Source organism: Sorex araneus, chromosome 9 (assembly GCF_027595985.1).
Source record: "Sorex araneus isolate mSorAra2 chromosome 9, mSorAra2.pri, whole genome shotgun sequence".
Taxonomy (NCBI): Eukaryota; Metazoa; Chordata; class Mammalia; order Eulipotyphla; family Soricidae; genus Sorex; species Sorex araneus.
In genome coordinates this window covers 23904701-23924056 of record NC_073310.1, presented here as the reverse complement: position 1 = coordinate 23924056, position 19356 = coordinate 23904701, and the positions used below count along the sequence as shown (strand labels likewise).

The 19356-nt window shown below is 35.5% G+C and overlaps 1 protein-coding gene across 4 annotated transcripts in view; it reads left to right on the top strand.

The window, feature by feature from the left end:
- The window catches only part of CHRM3 (cholinergic receptor muscarinic 3), a 523603-nt gene that overhangs the window by 144701 nt on the left and 359546 nt on the right, over positions 1 to 19356 (top strand). The gene's annotated exons all lie outside the window — the stretch shown is intronic.

The window sequence follows — 19356 nt, the reverse complement described above, 5'->3', positions numbered from 1 at the left end:
ATTATGTAAATTTATGTTTAGATAAGTATCATATGATAATTTATCTATGATGCTTATGGTTTAATGAGACATAGAGTGAGAGAACATCCTTCAGTTTCAACGTTGATTAAATAGTATTGCAAATCTCCAGGTCTCAATCTCTTCATTTGAAAAATAGGAAAAAAAATTTTTGCTTTACCCAATTCATGTACTTACTTTAAAGATTTAAACAGTTAATGTGATATTATTAGCTAATAGTAAACTGCAGAAAAATCATTAATATTTCTAATAGCTGAAATGTCGTGACCATACTTTCTATTAAAATTTGTTAATATAATCTAATGTTTCATATTTCATATGCTGTCTGTGATATAAATTAAATCATAATTGATAGTAGTGTTATATATTTTATACTTGACATTAATACTATAGACATTTTTATATATGATAAAATTATAGTTAGACAAAGTATGAAAAAAACATGTTTGTTATACATACACACATATACACACATACATACACCATTCTTCAACATTAATTATTAGTTTAATTCTTCAACATTAATTATTAGTTTAATTCTTAATCAGTTTTCAGTATTTAGTTTCCTTGTCACGTAAATCTCTTTAATACTTCATATGATGATTCCCTTTAGGTAACAAAACACAGCTCATTTGTTTTAAGGCTGAAAATGAAAATCTTAACAAATTTAGTAGCATTAAGAAAGTCTTCATTCAAATTCAAATGAGTTATTATATGACTGAACCAATATGATGATACTGGGCTGCAAATTCATTTCCAGAAATTAGATACAAGTGTCATTGGAGGATCAATGATTTATTATGGAAGATGTTTGTATAGAAGTAAAACAAAAACCCCAATATCAATTAACATAAATGCTTTTGCTGACAATGTAGTATAATTCTTAAGTGATGGTGTTTCTTGAATCAAATTACCTGGGGCTTTGAACTAATGCATAATTTTCAAGATTTGCAATGCTGACGAGTTATTCAAATTTTCTGTACCTTAGTTGACTTGTTTGTAAAATGGGTTTAATAGATTTTTTCAGCCACATGGGGTTATGTGTCTATACAAGTTAATATGGTTAAAAACTTAGGAATACTCTCTGATGCTTAACAAGTAACAAATGAGCAATTGTGTGTAGGATGAATGTGGGTTTATAGAGATGGCTATAGTTTTTGGAATCAGAAAGCCTTCATTTTGAACTCAATTTTTAGTGATAGAACCAAAAAATAATATTAAAACTTTGGAAGTTTCAGTTTTTTAGAATTAAATGGATATAATTAAAACAGTAGTCTATGATGCTTGTTAGGATGTTTTAAGTTTGCATTTGACAAGAATGGTATCTATCACCTTTGTTCTACATTGTAAAAGTATACTCATAAATTATAATTTTAAAATAGAATAAACCAGAGCTTCTCTTATGTGTTATATTTAGGGAACTTTCAAAAGTATACCCGATTATATGCTTTCTTTTGTTGAAATCACAGTTTTCCCCAAAATATATAAGTAATATAATTCAAATAGCAATTGAAAACATAAATATTTTATTGTTATTTTATAAGAAAAACAAAAGTCCATTAGCCTTTTAGATCTATTGGGGCATAACTGTATTTCAGTGTTTAATTTGTTCATGATTTGATTGTTAACTCATCTATGTATCACTGTATCACTATGTAGACTTTATTTTGTTTTATATTTTTTTTATTTATTCTTTTATTGAATCACCATGTGGAAAGTTACAAAGCTTTCAGGTTTAAGTCTCAGTTATACAATGCTTGAACACCTATCCCTTCACCAGTGCACATATTCCACCACCAAGAATCACAATATACCTCCCCCCATCCCCCACTTCCTCAGTCCCCCACCCCGCCTGTGTAACTGATAAATTTCACTTTACTTTCACTTTAGTTTGATTACATTCAATATTTCAACAAAAAACTCACTATTATTGTTTGGAGTTTCTCCTCGCTAAAGTCGGACCTGCTGAAAAGGAAGCATTTGATAATTTGTTTTCCATTGCTGAGAATGAAGAGATATGAGGTCGAGTAGCCGCACTAGCGGCCATGCGGTTCTGGATTTCTGTATTTTAGTAAGTCCAGAGAAATATCTGGATGCAGAAATTGCATCATTGTAAGCTTGTACCTCTCAGCTACTTTATATTCCACATATGAGTGCAATCTTTCTATGTCTGTCTCTTTCTTTCTGACTCATTTCACTCAACATGGTACTTGCCATGTTGATCCATTTATATGCAAATTTCATGTCTTCATGTTTTCTGACAGCTACATAGTATTCCATTGTATAGATGTACCAGAGTTTCTTTAACCAGTCATCTGTTTTTGGGCACTCTGTTTTTTTCCAGATTGTGGTTATTGTAAACAGTGCTGCAATGAACATAGAAATGCAGGTGTCATTTCTACTATACCTTTTTGCCTCTCCGGGATATATTCCCAAGAGTGGTATTGCTGGGTCAAATGGAAGCTCAATTTCTAATTTTTTGAGAATTGTTCATGTTGTTTTCCAAAAGGGCTGAACCAGTCGGCATTCCCACCAGCAGTGAAGGAGAGTCCCTTTCTCCCCACATCCACGCCAGCAGTGGTTGCCTTTATTTTTGGGGATGTGGGCCAGTCTCTGTGGTGTGAGATGATATCTCGTTGTTTTGATCTGCATTTCCCTGATGATTAATGATGTTGAACATTTTCTCATGTGCCTCTCAGCCATTCGGATTTCTTCTTTGGGAAAGTTTCTGTTCATTTCATCACCCCATTTTAAGAAGCTCAGTTACAGTTATTTTCCTGTTCATTCTTTTGTTTGTTTTTTTAAAAGAAAGGGGAAAAATGAAGAAAGGAGGTACAAATGTAGAATTTGTGGCATAATGACAGAGAGGAGAAGACTTAAGCTTTCACTTTCACAGTATCATGTCTGAAATCAGATCATATACTTTATTTGCATTATTAATAAATTTAAGGTATTTATTTTGAATTTATATTGAATAATATTCAGTGGTTACAATGGATGATGTTTATCTAATGAGTCGTGATTTGCTCAAAAAGTGAAGACTATTAATAATTTGGGGCAATAATCTGAGCCATGTACCTTGGCTGCTTTGTGCATCTCCGAATAGAAGCCCAAGTTTCATTCCCGCCTATGTTAATTGCAAGTCACCTAAAGTGACAGTGGTATTTGTTCAGTTCATCTCTGTATCCCTCTCAGTCGTAGTCAAGAATACTTTAGCATGTAAATTGAATCTGACTTGTTGGATATTTCAGGTCATAAGATCACTAAGTTCCGTTTTGCAATGGTCCCTTTTATTCTGTTTTAGAAACTTGGTATGAAAGAATCTTTTGAATATAAAACCTTGGGAAGTGTACTCTCAGGTCAAGATCCTACATGCATCTGTCATGGGTATATTCCTGGGCTACTATGTGTTTGATGTTTGGTGGGCTGGCTGAAAAATGATTATGGTGCTTGTTTAGATCCTCTTGCATTAGTCTATCCATTCAGTCCTTCAGCCTGGCCAGCATTCACATTTTCAGTGTTTAAGATATTATAATGGAAATGAAACGATGAGTCATGCTGTAGAAATGCCATCTAACAAACATCTAGATACTCATATATCTCTATTTTTCTGACCACTATATATTTGTGTGCTTGCCCTCATTCATCTCTGTGGATCTGAAGTAACTGCTTTTCTCTCAGCTATTGAGTGCGCTTCCCCTGCTTGCACACAGGGCTCCCAGTCCATCTCCATTTCGCTTTTTGAAATAATTCTTCCTACCATTAGGGGACTGGTGCGATAGCACAGCGGGTGGAGTATTTGCCTTGCATGCAGCTGACCCGGCTTTGATTCCTCCGTCCCTCTCAGACAGCCCGTCAAGCTACCGAGAGTATCCTGCCCACACAGCAGATCCTGGAAAGCTACCCATCGCGTATTCGATATGCCAAACACAGTAACAAATCTCACAATGGAGACGTTACTGGTGCCGGCTCGAGCAAATGGATGAACAACAGGATGACAGTGACAGTGATATATTTGTGACTTTTAGATGTTATTAATAGCTCTTGGGCCAGAAAGTATTCAATGACTAAGGTGGCTAGACTTGCACACAGCTAATCTCAGTTCAATCCATGGCACATATAATCCAAGCACCACCAAGAGTGACCCTGAGCACAGAGCTAGAAATAAACCCTGAGCATAGCTAGTTATGTTGTCGAAATCTCACCCCCAACTATTTGTGGCTCTGAAATTTTCCTTCTAGAGGAGTCTGATTTAATTAGAAACCAATCTGTCACTGTCACTGTCATCCCGTTGCTCACCGATTTGTTCGAGCGGGCACCAGTAACGTCTTTCATTGTGAGATTTATTGTTACTGTTTTTGGCATATCCAATATGCCACGGGTAGCTTGCCAGGCTCTGCCGGGCTGGCTCGAAACTCTCGGTAGCTTGCCGAGCTCTCCGAGAGGGGCGGAGGAATCGAACAAGGGTTGGCTGCGTGACACCCTACCGCTGTGCTATCGCTCCAGCCCAATCTAGTGCTTTATAAAACAGTATCTGAGAATAAAGAAGTAATGGCATTTTGTTCAGTACCAAAATTTGGAATAGACATGGGGTATTCTTAGGGGAAGTCTTCTGTAGTTCGGAGTCAGAAGATCAGGGAAATGTTAGTCAATCGAACTTTTAGAATAAGCCACCCTTGGAGGAAAGGCTCTTAAGATTTGGACCAGCCACAGCTTTGAATAGGATTATTATCATGGTGATAGGAACAGGACTGGAAACAGTTGTGAATAAGTGGGAGGTATTGCTGAGAGGTAAGTATTCACAAAAAAAGCAGACTCAGATGATAGTGAATGTTCTAGAAACTTTATGTAGCCTTTCATGTTTGTCTGCTATGGGCCCCCCTATGCCTTTTGGCTGACCAAGTCACACCTCAAACTGCCCAATACGACTAGAAACCTACCATGATACCTATAAACTGTACTGTCCATAAACTCCCAATTCTTCCTTAAAACTTATTTTACATGCTACGAAAACATCTTAATCTTGACTGTTCTCTCCTTTGTTTTCACATCTGTATTCTATAACGTGGCCTCTTGCATAGACCACATTTACTTCTTCATAATAATTGGTTTATATTTCTGTCATATTTCATCCAGGCAGCTAAAACAAAACATCACTGGCCGAGTAGCTTATATACAACTAAAATGTATTTCTCACAGTTTTGGGGACTGCAAATTTACAGACAGTGATGCATTTGGTGTATGTAAAGGACTGCTTTTTTTGAAGGCTTTCTTTTTCCCTCTCTTACATTGTGAGGAGGAGAAAAGGGATTTCTCAGGTTTCTTTTATAGAAAGGCCCTAGATTCCATTAGTTAAAACTCTCACCTCTAAGTTAATCAGCTCTCATAGGCCCGGCCTACAGTTACTATTAAACGAGAATTTTGGACTAAATATACCTTTTCAGTAATACACAGACATGCAGTCTGTGACAGCATCCATCATCCTACTAAAATCTTGGCTTCTTCAGAGCAGTCCTTGGCTTACTTAAGTTCATACTTCCGGTGTCTTGCATTTGAAAAAGTAGTTGCTATTTATGATTGGAATATGATTAGACTGAAGTGCACATAATTGCACTTTCTGAGTCAAGGTTTCTTTTTTATTATGACCTTCTCTTAGTTGTTCTTGTCGATGTTGTACTGTAAGGAATCAACTCATTATCACACTGCTCATAGATGCTGATGCTGGGTCCTAGTATGCCAGAGATTGGGTGTTTGTGGTGCAGATGACGCTCGGTCATTGGGGTTAAGAAATGCAGAGATTCAGTTCTCTCTGGGTTAAGTGTCAGGTGCTCTACAACTTGGGCACATCACAAAACCCTGAAATGCCTTCATATGAATATCAGCTTAAGTTATTATTGATATCAATATTTAAGTTGAGATAAATGAAAAAAAGGTGACTTTTCTCAATTGTATTTATATAAAACACTAGAGGAATAGTACAGGAAGTAAGATATCTGATTTGCTTGTCAGAGCGTCAGTAAGCCCTAAGTACAAATTGTGTGGCCAAGAGACAGACAGACAAACAAATGAAAACTTTTATTGAGGTTACATAGTTTACATAGTTTCAGCAATATTTTTAACATAGCATGATTTTTTAAAAAAAATTGTAGTTAGGGTAACGTATTTACAAAAAAATATGTTTATGTTTTTGATATAGAATTATCATACCTAATCATCAAAATAGTATCAAGTATCTTCCACCAGTATTTTTAGGGAGGGCATCCATACCTGGCAGTACTCAGGGCTTACTCCTGGTTCTGTGCTCAAGGATAACTTCTGTCAGACTTTGGGAACTTATGGGGTGTTAGATATTGAACCTGGGTTGGCCACATGCAAGATAGATGCTCTACGTGTATTATTGGTCCCACCCATTCCACGAATATTCTTAATTTATTTCTAGTCCACCTCTTTTTTATTGTGACCTTTTCTTAGTTGTTCTTGTCCTATTCTCTCCCTATTCTCTTGCTCTACTTGGTAATTTAAATTTTATAATTCAGGCCAATGGTTCTTCATAATTTATTATTGTTCTTTGTTTTATCTCTGTTGCTTATCTCAGGAATTTTTGGTAACAGTGTTTTGCCAGTCCTCAAATGTATGATGTTCTATTTACCTAAACAAGGAACACAGAATGTGCCGACAGTGCTTAGGAAACAGTTATTATTGAAGATGCAATGCTTCCAACATTTGCATTTCGATAAATAATATAATTACAATATTTCAAAGTTATTTGAAACTTAAGATTAAATTACCTGAAAAAAATCAAGTTTTGATGTTAAATGTTTAATGTCTGAAAGTAAAGAAATTGGATGTTCCATTGCTCATCCAACAACTATCTATGGATCCCATTCAATGAAATAGGATCTGAGGTTCTGAGTAATAAACTAAGTCCCTGTCCATCATGGCATTTATCTTTCAAGACAGCTACTTGTAACAAAGCAATGTGAGATATAGAAAGATAGGTTATATGTATGTTTGTGTGACTATGTGTGTGTGTTTATATACCCATGTGGAGTGATTTATAACTAATTACATGCACTGTAGCACTGTCGTCCCATTGTTTATCGATTTGCTTGAGTGGGCACCAGTAACATCTCCATTGTGAGACTTCTTGTTACTGTTTTTGGCATATCGAATACGCCACAGGTAGCTTGCCAGGCTCTGCTAGGCAGGCGGGATACTCTTGGTAGCTTACCGGGTTCTCTGAGAGGGAGAGAGGAACTGAACCCAGGTTGGCCGAGTGCAAGGCTAACGCCCTACCCGCTGTGCTATCACTTCAGTCCAATTACATGCATATACAAATAATTATAACTTTAAATTCAAATAAAAACAACCCATTGGGTGAAGGCCTCCCTCAGCAGTGCTCAGAACTTACTACCTGTCTCTGCATTCAGTGATCATTCTTGGCAGAACTAGGGGACCAGTGGGGTGCCAGAGATCATAACCCAGTTGGCTCCATGCAAGGTAACTGCCCTACATGCTGAACTACTGCTGTGGCCCAAAATAACTAATTTTTTTATAGCAAATATAAATATGTTGAATTTTCTCTATACAAGTTTTTTTCTAGAAAGTTTGACATTCTTACCAAACTTCATATTTTGATTATTTCTGAATGTAATTATTTTCCTAAAGCATCTGTTGTAATTTTTATATTACTTATATGTTTTCAATCTTATTTATAAATTTTAATCAGTTCTAATTTTTTTATACTTTGATCAAAATTTTAATGTTGTAACATGGACATATTGGGCTAGAATTACCTACTCTTATATGTTTGTTTTAGAACTGGATTCATTGATTCATACATATTACTTAGTTTATAAATGTAATATTGAGTGTGCACTCAAGCATATGACAAAAAGAACAATTCAAAAAATTACAAGATCAGAGTGCAAACCATGCATGTGCTTAGCTAGTTTTATAATCTGAAGGTGAATCAGTCATTTTCAGTAATATTTGAATGCAGTAAAACAACTTCTTTATTGAACTTAGCAGGTAAATATGATGTTTGTGTCTTTGCCAACTCAGGATCATTCAACATAAATGATCACTTCATGTCATTGATACCAATTAATACTTGAATTCAGATATGCCACAAAGGTCTTGTGGTCTTTCCTGGCTATTTTTTAATTTAGCTTTGAAAATAATACTAAATTAAGAAGAATACAGTTAAAGAATGTAACAATATTTCTTACAGTAGGCAAAACAGTGCTGATATGAAAGGGCATAAATAGGTCCTCAATGTAAATTTAGTCTTTTCCCACTAGTCCATATATAGGGAGTAAAAATAAAGACATTTATGCAGAAGCAATAATTGCTGACAAAGCAGTTGCCATTTACTCCCCACTCTAAGCATTAATAACTAACAGAAGTGTAGCACTCTAATAAGAGAATAATTAAAATGCACTTAGTGTTTAATGAAACTAATATTGTGTCTATTTAAATATATTTAGCAGATTATACTAATAGTATAAACTAGGGATATATTTGCAGCTTCATCAAAGAGAAGACACATGCAATAAGTTACAGAAGAGAAAGGCAAGAATAGAAATCATACTTCAGGAATACCAAGTTTTTGTTTCAGTTTTGTTAGAGTTTTTTTTGCCAGAAATTAATAGAAGGCATATAAAATCACATGAAAGGAAGCAAATAAACGTTAGTTGTATTGAATGATGCTACTTATTGCCTTCTTTGAGAGCTCAATTACAAGCTTAGGCTATACTAATAAAGTCATGGTTTACTTTTCCAAAGTAACTGGTTTATGGACTTTAATCTCATTCTTTCCTTCATGCTTTGGGCTGAGTCCCTGGCAAGACTATATACAGTAATGAAAACTATTTAAGCTCAAAGATTGGAAAAATAATTCACAGAACTGAGTGCAATGCTTTACACGCAGGAGGCCTGAGTTCTATCCTGGCACTGCATTATCCCCTAAACTTCTGGGTGTGAACCCCAAGACAGAATTTGGGGTAACCCTTACGCACCATGGAATTTGGGCCTCAAAACCAAAAACAACAAAGACAAGCCATTCAATACAGAGATTCATCTTCCTTTGTTCAGATTCTCTTTCATTAACTAATGACAAAGGCAACGTCATCAGATTGTTTCTGACAGCCAAAACTTCTGTTTCAACTGCCTGCAGAACAAAATTGTTTCATCTTTGTTGTTAGTGTAACTGCAAGGATGCCAATGGTCAGTCATAAAATTAATTTTATACTTTACATCAGTAGTTAATTTTATTTATTTGCACTTTGGGGCCACATAGGATAGACCTTGGAGGATAGGTGGTGGCTGGGATCAAATGGAATCAGCCACATGCAAGATAGTATCTTTTGGCCCCTGTTCTATCTCTTTAGCCTCCATTTTTATTGGGGGGTTCTCTTTTGAGCTTATTTTTGTATCACACCTGGCAATTCTCAGGGATTGCCCCTGACTCTGTGTTCAGGAATTACCTCTGGCGATGCTCGAGGAGCCATCTGGGATGCCTGGGATTGAACCTGTATCAGCCACATGCAAGTCAAACACCTTACCCGCTGTACTATTGCTCCAGCCCCTAGTCACCATTTTTATTTTGTAATTAATTTTGAAACTCAAGTGTATCATAATTCATAATTTTAAGACCTTTGTTTTACTTGAATTTAATGTATATATGTGTTAGATCACATGGTAAATATATTTTATATCCAAAAAGTGTGTGTGTGTGTGTGTGTGTGTGTGTGTATGTATGCTGGCGGGGAGGGAGGGTTGCGGAAGGGAGGGGGGTGGTTCTCCTGGCTCTTCATCCAGGAATTTCTCTTAGAGATACTTGTAAAACCATAAACATCATCAGGGATTGACAGTATGTAAAAACACACACACACACACACACACACACACACACACACACACCTAAATGCCTATATTCTTTCTAGTCCGTGGCAAACATTTTTAAAGACAATTACTAATGATTCCCTTTCTAATGAACCTTATATTCTTAATATGTTCACTATAATTTATACAGTTTTCAAATTATTCACCTACTTTACTCTTTTGTGTCAATTTAGACTCCTCACGTATCTCAGTATTTCCTTCTTCATATGAAGATATTGAACAGTGTTCATTTAGTATTTATTGTTATAAGTTATTAGTTACTGATTTTCAAAAATGAATTATGACTGCACAAGCCTAAATGTCGAGTTATGTTTTATATTCTATACTATTTCTCTTCCTCTAAATTTCATTTTACCTACTGATGATTAGCATCAACCAGTTTTTCATTAAAAATTATTCTGGAGGGACTAGAGTGACAGCACAGGGGATAAGGTGTTAGCCTTGCACGCAGCGGACCTGGGTTCAATTCCCAGCATCTTATATGGTCGCTCAAGCACTGACAGGAGTAATTCCTTAATGTAGAGCCAGGAATAACCCCTGCACATCATGAAGTGTGACTCAAAAAGAAAAATAAATCATTTTGGACTGATTTTCTAAGTTTTCTTTTCTTTCTGAATCAAACTAAGCAACTAAGCAGGTGATTAATTCCCCTATTATGTTATAAAATATCCTCTACTTTGACATTATTATTTGACTCTTTTTTTTCCGCAATACTGCAGCAAACATTTAAATTGTATCTAACTTTCCACGTCATTGGAATTTTTTCAGATGTTTATATGTGACTACACATTGAGTAAATATCTCCCATCTCTGTTCTCCCTTAGTTTGAGATGAAAATCCAGGCACATTTTACTGAGTAAAGTTCCCTATATTAACTTTATTACTATATTTTCAAACATATACAGCCTCATCCCCAAAGATGCCTAATAAATTAACTAAGATCAACATTCTGAACTACTAAAACATTTTTTGAGCTGCAGAACCACTGAATTACCCCAACTTTTCTTTGTTTAGAATGTTTCTTTTCTATTATGCCTAGAAAATTATGAAATTTAAAATTTTGCCGCATGAAGGAATTCTTAGTCACTGGTAAGCCACCCTGCCATCACTTATGTATTCATGGAAATGAAATACCTGGCTAGCTACTTGTTCATTTTCCAACCCTCATTGGACTCTAGGCTTTTTTTTTTTTTTTGCTTTTTGGGTCACACCCAGCGATGCACAGGGGTTACTCCTGGCTCTTCACTCAGGAAATACTACTGGCGGTGCTCAGGGGACCATATGGGATGCTGGGATTTGAACCCTGGTCGGCCACGTGCAAGGCAAATGCCCTACCCGCTGTGCTGTCACTCCAGTCCCTCTAGGCTTTTTTAAAATTTCTTGCCACTTCTGTTTGACTCTACATAAACCTATTACAAGATTTGCCATTTGAAGTATGCTTAATAATCACTGTTGGTCACTAAAATATGAGTATTTATCATTTCTTCTCTCCTGGTATGAACTTTCTTATTCTAATTTCCACTGATAATATATTCTTGCTGAACTCACAATAAGCATAAAGCAAACAATAGACAAAACATTTATTCTCCTTATTTTTTCTTTGACTTCTTTCTTTAAGTCTGAATTTTATTATCTGTGAAAATGTCATGTAAGCAAAAAAAAAATTGTCTTCATTATTTACATTCTATTGACAACCGGTTGGTGCTCTGCATATAGGTTATGAATTTTTTACACAGTCTCCACATTGTCTGGTAAGAGCGAGTATTCCTATAATGGATTTCCTAACAATGTTCTAATGTGGAGTTGAAATTCATTAAACACTTCCATATAAAACTAAATTTGGGGTATAATTTAACCTTGATTCTCTTACCATTATATGACACATTTCCCTTAATTGCTTTACTACAGTTCAGATTATCTGACTGAATGCCCAAACTAACAGAGAGCTCATCAAATTTTAACACCAAGTTCCAAGGGGATGACTTTTTAAAAATGTAAAATTTCCTTCATAAGGTTTCAGGAAAAGTTAGGCAGAATATTAGGAGAGCACTATAATAGGTTTAACTTTGTAAGTAAAAGTTAACACAAAATAACCGTCTGTTCTTATACATTATTCACACTTCCTTCTCTCTGCAGATTTATTTTATAAATTGATATTTTTTTCAGTGTATCATCCTATCCTTAAAAGAAAACAAATAATTTTATAATTTGGTCCACTTACTTTGGAGTAAACAGTAATAAATGTCATAATATCTTTTTACAAGTAAATTTAAGAGTTATGGATAGACTAATTACATACTACATATTAATAATTAAAATTGCAAATAGTGAAGTAAAGCATTTTGCATGCAAAATTTCCTAGTCAGAATTTTATGTAACTAAAGGACATGAAAAAATTCATACTGAGCTATTTTATGCTTATAATTTATGTACCTAAGGAATATGAAAAATCATACTGACAAATTTTTTGTGGTTAAATAATGTTGAATAGTGATATCATATGAACAAATAAATTTAAAAATGTATCAATACTTTATTTCTTAACTTTCTCAGATAATGTTACCAAATAAAATAGTTTTGTTAAATATCTCTTGAGTACCTTTAGATTTTTTAATTGTAATTCATAGGCTAACTCATTTTTTAGTATTGGTTTTCAGTGACCATTAATTTTTCTATTTCTTTATAAACTTGAAAATACAAAAGAGAGAGTAGTACAAAACGCCTTCATTATTAATACTGAAAAAAAGCACCTCTTCAATTTTTTTCATTCTTGACCTCATAAATTTACATTTATACAAATGTGGGATCTTTTACTCGTAATTTTCTTCTTAGTAGTATAGCAAAACATTCACATTTTTTTCACTTTTCTATTCCTTTAACTATCATTTATAAGGAAATTTAAACCATTACATTATTTGGATGCAGCAAAATTTGTTTTTCATATTATCCAGTGTCCTTTGTTTTCTCTCATTATGCGCTGAAACATTTTTGAAAATTCATCCTTGTATATAGTTGTTTTTACTCTGTCTATGTCGAGAAGACAAATTCAGTCTTAGTCCCTTTTCTTCGGATCAGACTTCATACAACAAAGACAGATTCTCATTCTCTATAAAATGCAGTCTTAAGTTAACATGTGCAAAAAAACGAGTGTGGATTGTTCTCCTCTCATTCCAAATGTGCTTTCCCCCATCTGTCTGTTGCCTTTTCTAGCTTCACTCCTTAGAGATCCAGCTGAAAATTGAGGATTTTCCTCCGTTCTTTATTTCCTACTTGCATTTTCAATCTTCAGAAATCATCCTGATTCTGCCCTTTTCCTTCAGTTTCTTTCACTACCATTTGGTACATCTGGAGTTGCCTTGGCCGCTATTCAGTCTTGACCCCTAACCTGCTGTCTTTGATACCACTCTTGTGCCTATAATATCAGCCTTTGCTTATAATCTTGCAGGGGCTTTTAGAATACCTGAATAAAAGCCAGACATTTTGTGATCGCTGTTAGGATGTTCTATGACTGTGCCTGCCCTTATTTGCCTTATCACCCTTATTTTTCTCTTTATCTACTTAGCTGACGTGCTTTAGACCTCAGTTGTTCTTCTCACAAGGCAGCTGTTCCTTCTTTTTCTTTCAGGATTTGTGCAAACCCCACCTCTCTCAGCGACTGACTTCCTGTCTACTGAGAATTAAATAAGTTTCCCAGTCACTCTCAAGCAGACATCTTATTTTGTTTCCTTTCTGTATATTATTTCTTAAATGCTTGCGTGTGTTTTGTTATGTATGACTTCATGAGAATTTTAGTTCAATGGGAGCAAAAAAAAGGCTTGTTCTTGTTCTCTTCCAGCTCTATCTACTGAACCAAGAGTAGTGCTTTCTGTCAGGAGGATACTAAATATTTACCAAATGAATGAGTAAATCTCTGAATATTTATTACCATAAATTGTATAAGTAGCATATTTCTGTCAAAAATTTTTATTTTTGCTTCTTAGTATATTGTGTCCATATTCCCAAGATACCAGTTTCCTGTCCCCCTAACCATTATATAACAAGAGATTGACATGTACTCCCTACCCCATCTATCTATCTATCCATCTATCTATCTATCTATCTATCTATCTATCTATCTATCTATCTATCTATCAACATTCCTGTAAGTGTACACTAAAAATTTTTAAATCTTGCCAGTGAGAAGTCAAAGTCACTTTTCACCCAGTTTGTGTAGTTTACATATATGTAATGATTTCTTGGAGGTTATGATAAAGGAATTGGTCACATACTACAATACTGTTAGGAACCATACTGATTATTTGTCTTTCATTTAAATTTTAACATTTAAGTCATTTGATCATCATCGCAATCCTACAGAAATTAAAAGAATCTTCCATACTTTTTTAGATGAAAAAATTGATTCTTAGAAATTATGTTCATGAACCTAATTAGATATAGAACTAAAATCTGTACTTTTGTGTGACTGGTATAAATTCAGACTTCTTAATGTATAGTCATAAAAATAAAAGGTTATGTTCATCATGCGAGCTTTCTGAGGCCTAATGATTGATGTTAGTGTTGGTTCTGCAAATAAATACTCTGTTCTGAGCATTTTAGAAAGAAATAAGTAGATTCCCACATATATAAATATTTGTGTTATAATGTACAAGATTCACAGGTAGGAGAATTGCAGAGACTGGAACTCATCACTTATGTAAGAAAAGAAACAATAAATTGCTGTCATAATTTTCAACAAACCTTTAGTTTGTGTGATAATATAAATCATCATCATCCCGTTGATCGTTGAATTTCTCGAGTGGTCTCAGTAACGTCTCCATTCGTACTAGCCCTGAGATTTTAGAACCTTCTCTTTACTTGTCCTTCCCAACGATGCCGCATTGGAGGCTCTTTCAGGGTCAGGGGAATGAGACCCAGCACTGTTACTGGTTTTGGCATATGAATACACCATGGGGAGTTTGCTAGGCTGTCCCATGTAAGCAGGAAACTCTTGGTAGATTGCTGGTTCTCCCAGAGTGAGAACTAGGTTATAAGATAGGTTACAAGATAGATTATAAGCTTCCATGAGCTTGGTTTTAAGTGTCTGGATGTTGGCTGTTGGTGGGTTTACAGGGTGCCGGGGGCAGTCCCTGGGTGTGACTGCCTAGCTACTGGAAAATGGGAAATCTGGGCGGAAGAGGCCCAGTCCCGATCCGAGCAGGCTTGGAGGTCTCAGCCCAGGGTCCCACATAACTGGATTCCTCTGTCAGTACTTTCATGCATAAGGCTCATCTGAACATGTGGAGAGGGGCCTTGAGCATGGCTGTGGCTAGGCTCCGGAGGTCTTCGGCCACGGGAGCTTTGCTTGGGGCGGGGAGGGAAGTTGGAACCCATCCCCTCCGAGGGACCCGGGGGAAGACAGCCGCAAGAGACTCTCTATTAATATAAATGCAACATTATAATTTGAATGGATAAAATTAATATTACCTTCTAGAAATTATTACAACCTTAGAGATTGCTTACCTTTCAAGAAGTATGTTTTCTTTATTCTGTGGCTGTTATAGAGTAGAAAAGAGAGTATGAAGTGATACCTCCAGACACAAATTCTCTTTCTCAGTTCACATATTCAAAATTAGTAATATTATTTCTTAAGAAAAGTTAGTCACAGAAGTGAATTATTTTTAAAAAGAAAAATGAGGTCAACTTGGATAACACTGAATTTTTAAAAATTCTCAGTGCACTCCAGATTGTCATGAAAATAAATATTTGGCAAAAAAACAAGGAATGATAGGAGATGGAAGACTAGATTCATTTAAAAATAGTGATTTTAATTAATTTTATACCTTTTTACCAGATATGTAAAATTACCATTTTATTATTACTATTTTGATGCAAACTATTTTGAAATATAATGCAAATATTATGAACAATTTTAAATGGGTTAATAGAATTTTGATTTTTCAGATTATGCCAATGATATATTTCAAGACAGGGAAAAATTTCAATGAAAATTGTGTATTTTGTGGCTTTTTAATTAAGGAGATTGGCTATAATGATGAACTGGTAGTCTATTTATGGTAGCTGTTCAGATAACTAAGTACACATTTGACAAGAGGCTATTTGTAGGAAGCTAATTTAGAGTGGAAACAAATAGTTGTGAAAAATGAGGAAATCCTGCTGGAAAATAAAGTGTGGCAGGATCACATCAAATAGGAGTGTTGGAGTAATTTGCTATTCTAGGAAATCCAGCAGCTGGTTTATCTAAAGCTTCCTCTTTTTCATGAGCACTGGAACAAGGACAGGAAATGGTTGGAAAAGCACACTGACTTTCCTGTCATAGACTTTTTTTTTCTTTTTGGTAAAAATTTAATAGCCAGTAAAGATTTTAGAAGTGCAGTTCTTAGGCATTTCAGGGACATTTTAATGAGACATTGAGTTAGAAATCACCTTAGAATGGGGATTTCAAATAGAATGAAGATCATAAGAAGCAAGTTTCAGCTTATGTCATTCGTAAATTATATATTGTACTGAATGTCTCCTTAGAATTAGTTTTGCAGAATAATAACGTTAACTGAACATTGAGAGATTAATCCATCAACCTAATATAAATAAATATTTATAAGTATCTTAAGTAAAGAAATAATAGTGCAATATAAATAATATTATAACATGTATACATATATTCATAAGAAGTCATATTTATAAATTATATAGCAGCACTTAGATTCCCAAGAAGCTAAAAAATGAAGGAAAGAATATGTATCTATGTCAAACAATATAAAAATGCATTGAGAATGTTTCTAAAACATTTCAATGTAGCTAGTTATCTAGGTAGAATTAACTTTAAAAAAATGCAGAATTCTCCAAAAAATAAAAACCCTAATATTGAAAAAAAAATTCAAACTTCGTGGCCAGAGAATTAGTTCAGTAGATAGGGCACTTATTTGCACAGTTGCAACCCTGGTTCTATCTCTGGCAGCACCCCATATAGTCCTTGAGCACCACTAATTGTAATGCCTGAACACAGAACCTGGATAAGCAAACCCTGAGTACCACTGAATGTGGCCCCAAAGCAAAAAAAAAAAAAAAAGTAAAAGTAGTTTTAAGAAATTTAAATGCAATTGCTTATAAAGTTCCATAAATGAAGTTCTGTTGCTTATAAAGTTTCAAAGAGAAACCTGGACAGGAAAATAGGTAGATGTTGGTCAAATAGTACAGGCATGTGATGAATGCATTCTGGACATGTAATGTATAACATGATGTCTATGATATACTAGAAATTTGCTAAGAAAGCATATTTCAAATGTACTTTCCTGTCACAGCAAAAAATAGAGGAGAAAAATATTTTTTCATCTCCCTTCGTGTTATGGGGAAGTTCTTTATTCTGTTTCCAATATTATCTGTACCAAGTCACAACTCAGTGGCACATACCTTCATTGCATATGTGAGACTTCGGGGTTTTTTTGTTTTTGTTTTTGTTTTTTTTTTTGCTTTTTGGGTCATACCCGACGATGCACAGGGGTCACTCCTGGCTTTGCACTCAGGAATTACCCCTGGCGGTTCCCAGGGGACCATATGGGATGCTGAGAATTCAACCGGGGTCGGCCACCTGCAAGGCAAATGCCCTACCCACTGTGCTATCGCTCTAGCCTGCATATGTGAGACTTTGGGTTTGACTTTCATCACCATATACACAGAAATGATTGCTGTATTTACAACTGTTCTGTTTCTTATTCTGAGTTGACAGTAGGATATGCTTTCTTTTAAGGAGGTAACCACTTAATTATATTTTTAAGTAACAACATCCATTTTCCATGGGAATTTTTGCCTTTGTTTTACTTCAGTAATATTAAGGAGAGACAGCTAGACAAAAGTATGTGAAAATGCTATATAAAGCATTTTCCTGTTCTTATAAGAGTCTTCTTGATTCTAAGTTTCAGTTAAGTTGGGGTGGGAGGAGGCAAACCCATTTTTACTCTTTTTTACTGTTATTTTAATGTTTTTCTTTTCTATTTGTTTGTTTTGGAGACACACCCAGTGTTATTCAGGCTGTACTTCAGGCTCTGCCTCAAGAATCACTCCTGGAATGGCCAGGGACCTTATGGGGTCCTGGAGATAAAACCCAGTTAGCCATGTGCAAGCCAAGTGCCCTACCTGCTAAACTACCTCTCAGCCCCATTTTTTTTTGGTTTGGTTTTTTTTTTTTTTTTTGCTTCTTGGATCACACCTGTCATTGCACAGGGGTCACTCCTGGCTTTGCACTCAGGAATTACCCCTGGCGTTGCTCAGGGGACCATATGGGATGCTGGGAATCGAACCCGGTTGGCCACGTGAAAGGCAAACACCCTAACTGCTGTGCTATCACTCCAGCTCTCAGCCCATTTTTATTGTGAAAAATTACAAAACTAGTGACTCTAGCCTCAGGAACTTTTTCTGTAACAGTTGTAGAGGACAGATGTCCAAAATTAAGATGTTAACAGAGCCATACTCTCCAGAACCTATAGGGGCAAATTTGCTTTCTTAACTCTTCAATTTTGGTTACATCCATCATTCCTTGACTTGTGGATTCATTAATACTTTTCTTTCTTGATCTTCATTGAATCATGAAGTTCTAATTCTGCAGCCACAGGAAGAGCCAGTCAACCCAGAGACATGAAGGCTGGTACCAAATAAGCATTATTGAGTCAGATCATGGAGGTACTCGGGTGTTTGAGAATCACTTCATCTTTCTGGTCAAAAGGAATGGATTTTATAGGCTAAGAACAAATCAAAAGTTTTATGTTTTGGCTTACCATTGTGTTAGCTTCTGAGGGAAGCGAAAGGTTAGGGAAACATTTCAATATTTTTATCTCTCATCATCAGAGTGCTCACAAGATTTTTTTATTTCAAATTTAATTTGGTGATGGTGAGGATCGAGGAGTTTGTCTGCTTTACGCCATCATCTCCTCTGTATGGGTGAAATCTCCCTTTGTCTTCTTATATGTAAAACACTTAGAGTGTACCTAGATAATTCAGGGTAAACTTTTCATCTCAGATTCTCCACTTAATTTTACCTGTACTGTCTCCTTTTATAAGTAAGGCAATATCCTCAGGATGTTAGTACTAGGGTTTATAATGATGTTGGTGGCCCCATGGGTGGTTTGTGTGAAGCAGGGAGGAGAAAGATGGTCACTTTCTTGCCATCCGCCTCTGCCACTCAGGACCCAGAGTTACTAGGTTCTTGTCTCGCCTCGCAGAAAAGAATTTCAGCAGTAGACAAGCAGTGAAGTAAAATAAATTTTATTTGGAGGTTTTGAAGGGAAGAAGGAAGAGAAAGTGGAAGAGAGTGAAGAGTAATGCGCTCTAGAGAGAATCCAGGTTTCTCCAAGGGCGGAGAGAGCCTCTACACACAACCCAGCATTAGACATGAAAGTACACATCTCAGGAGGGGAGATGTGGGCGACACATGTGCTCAGG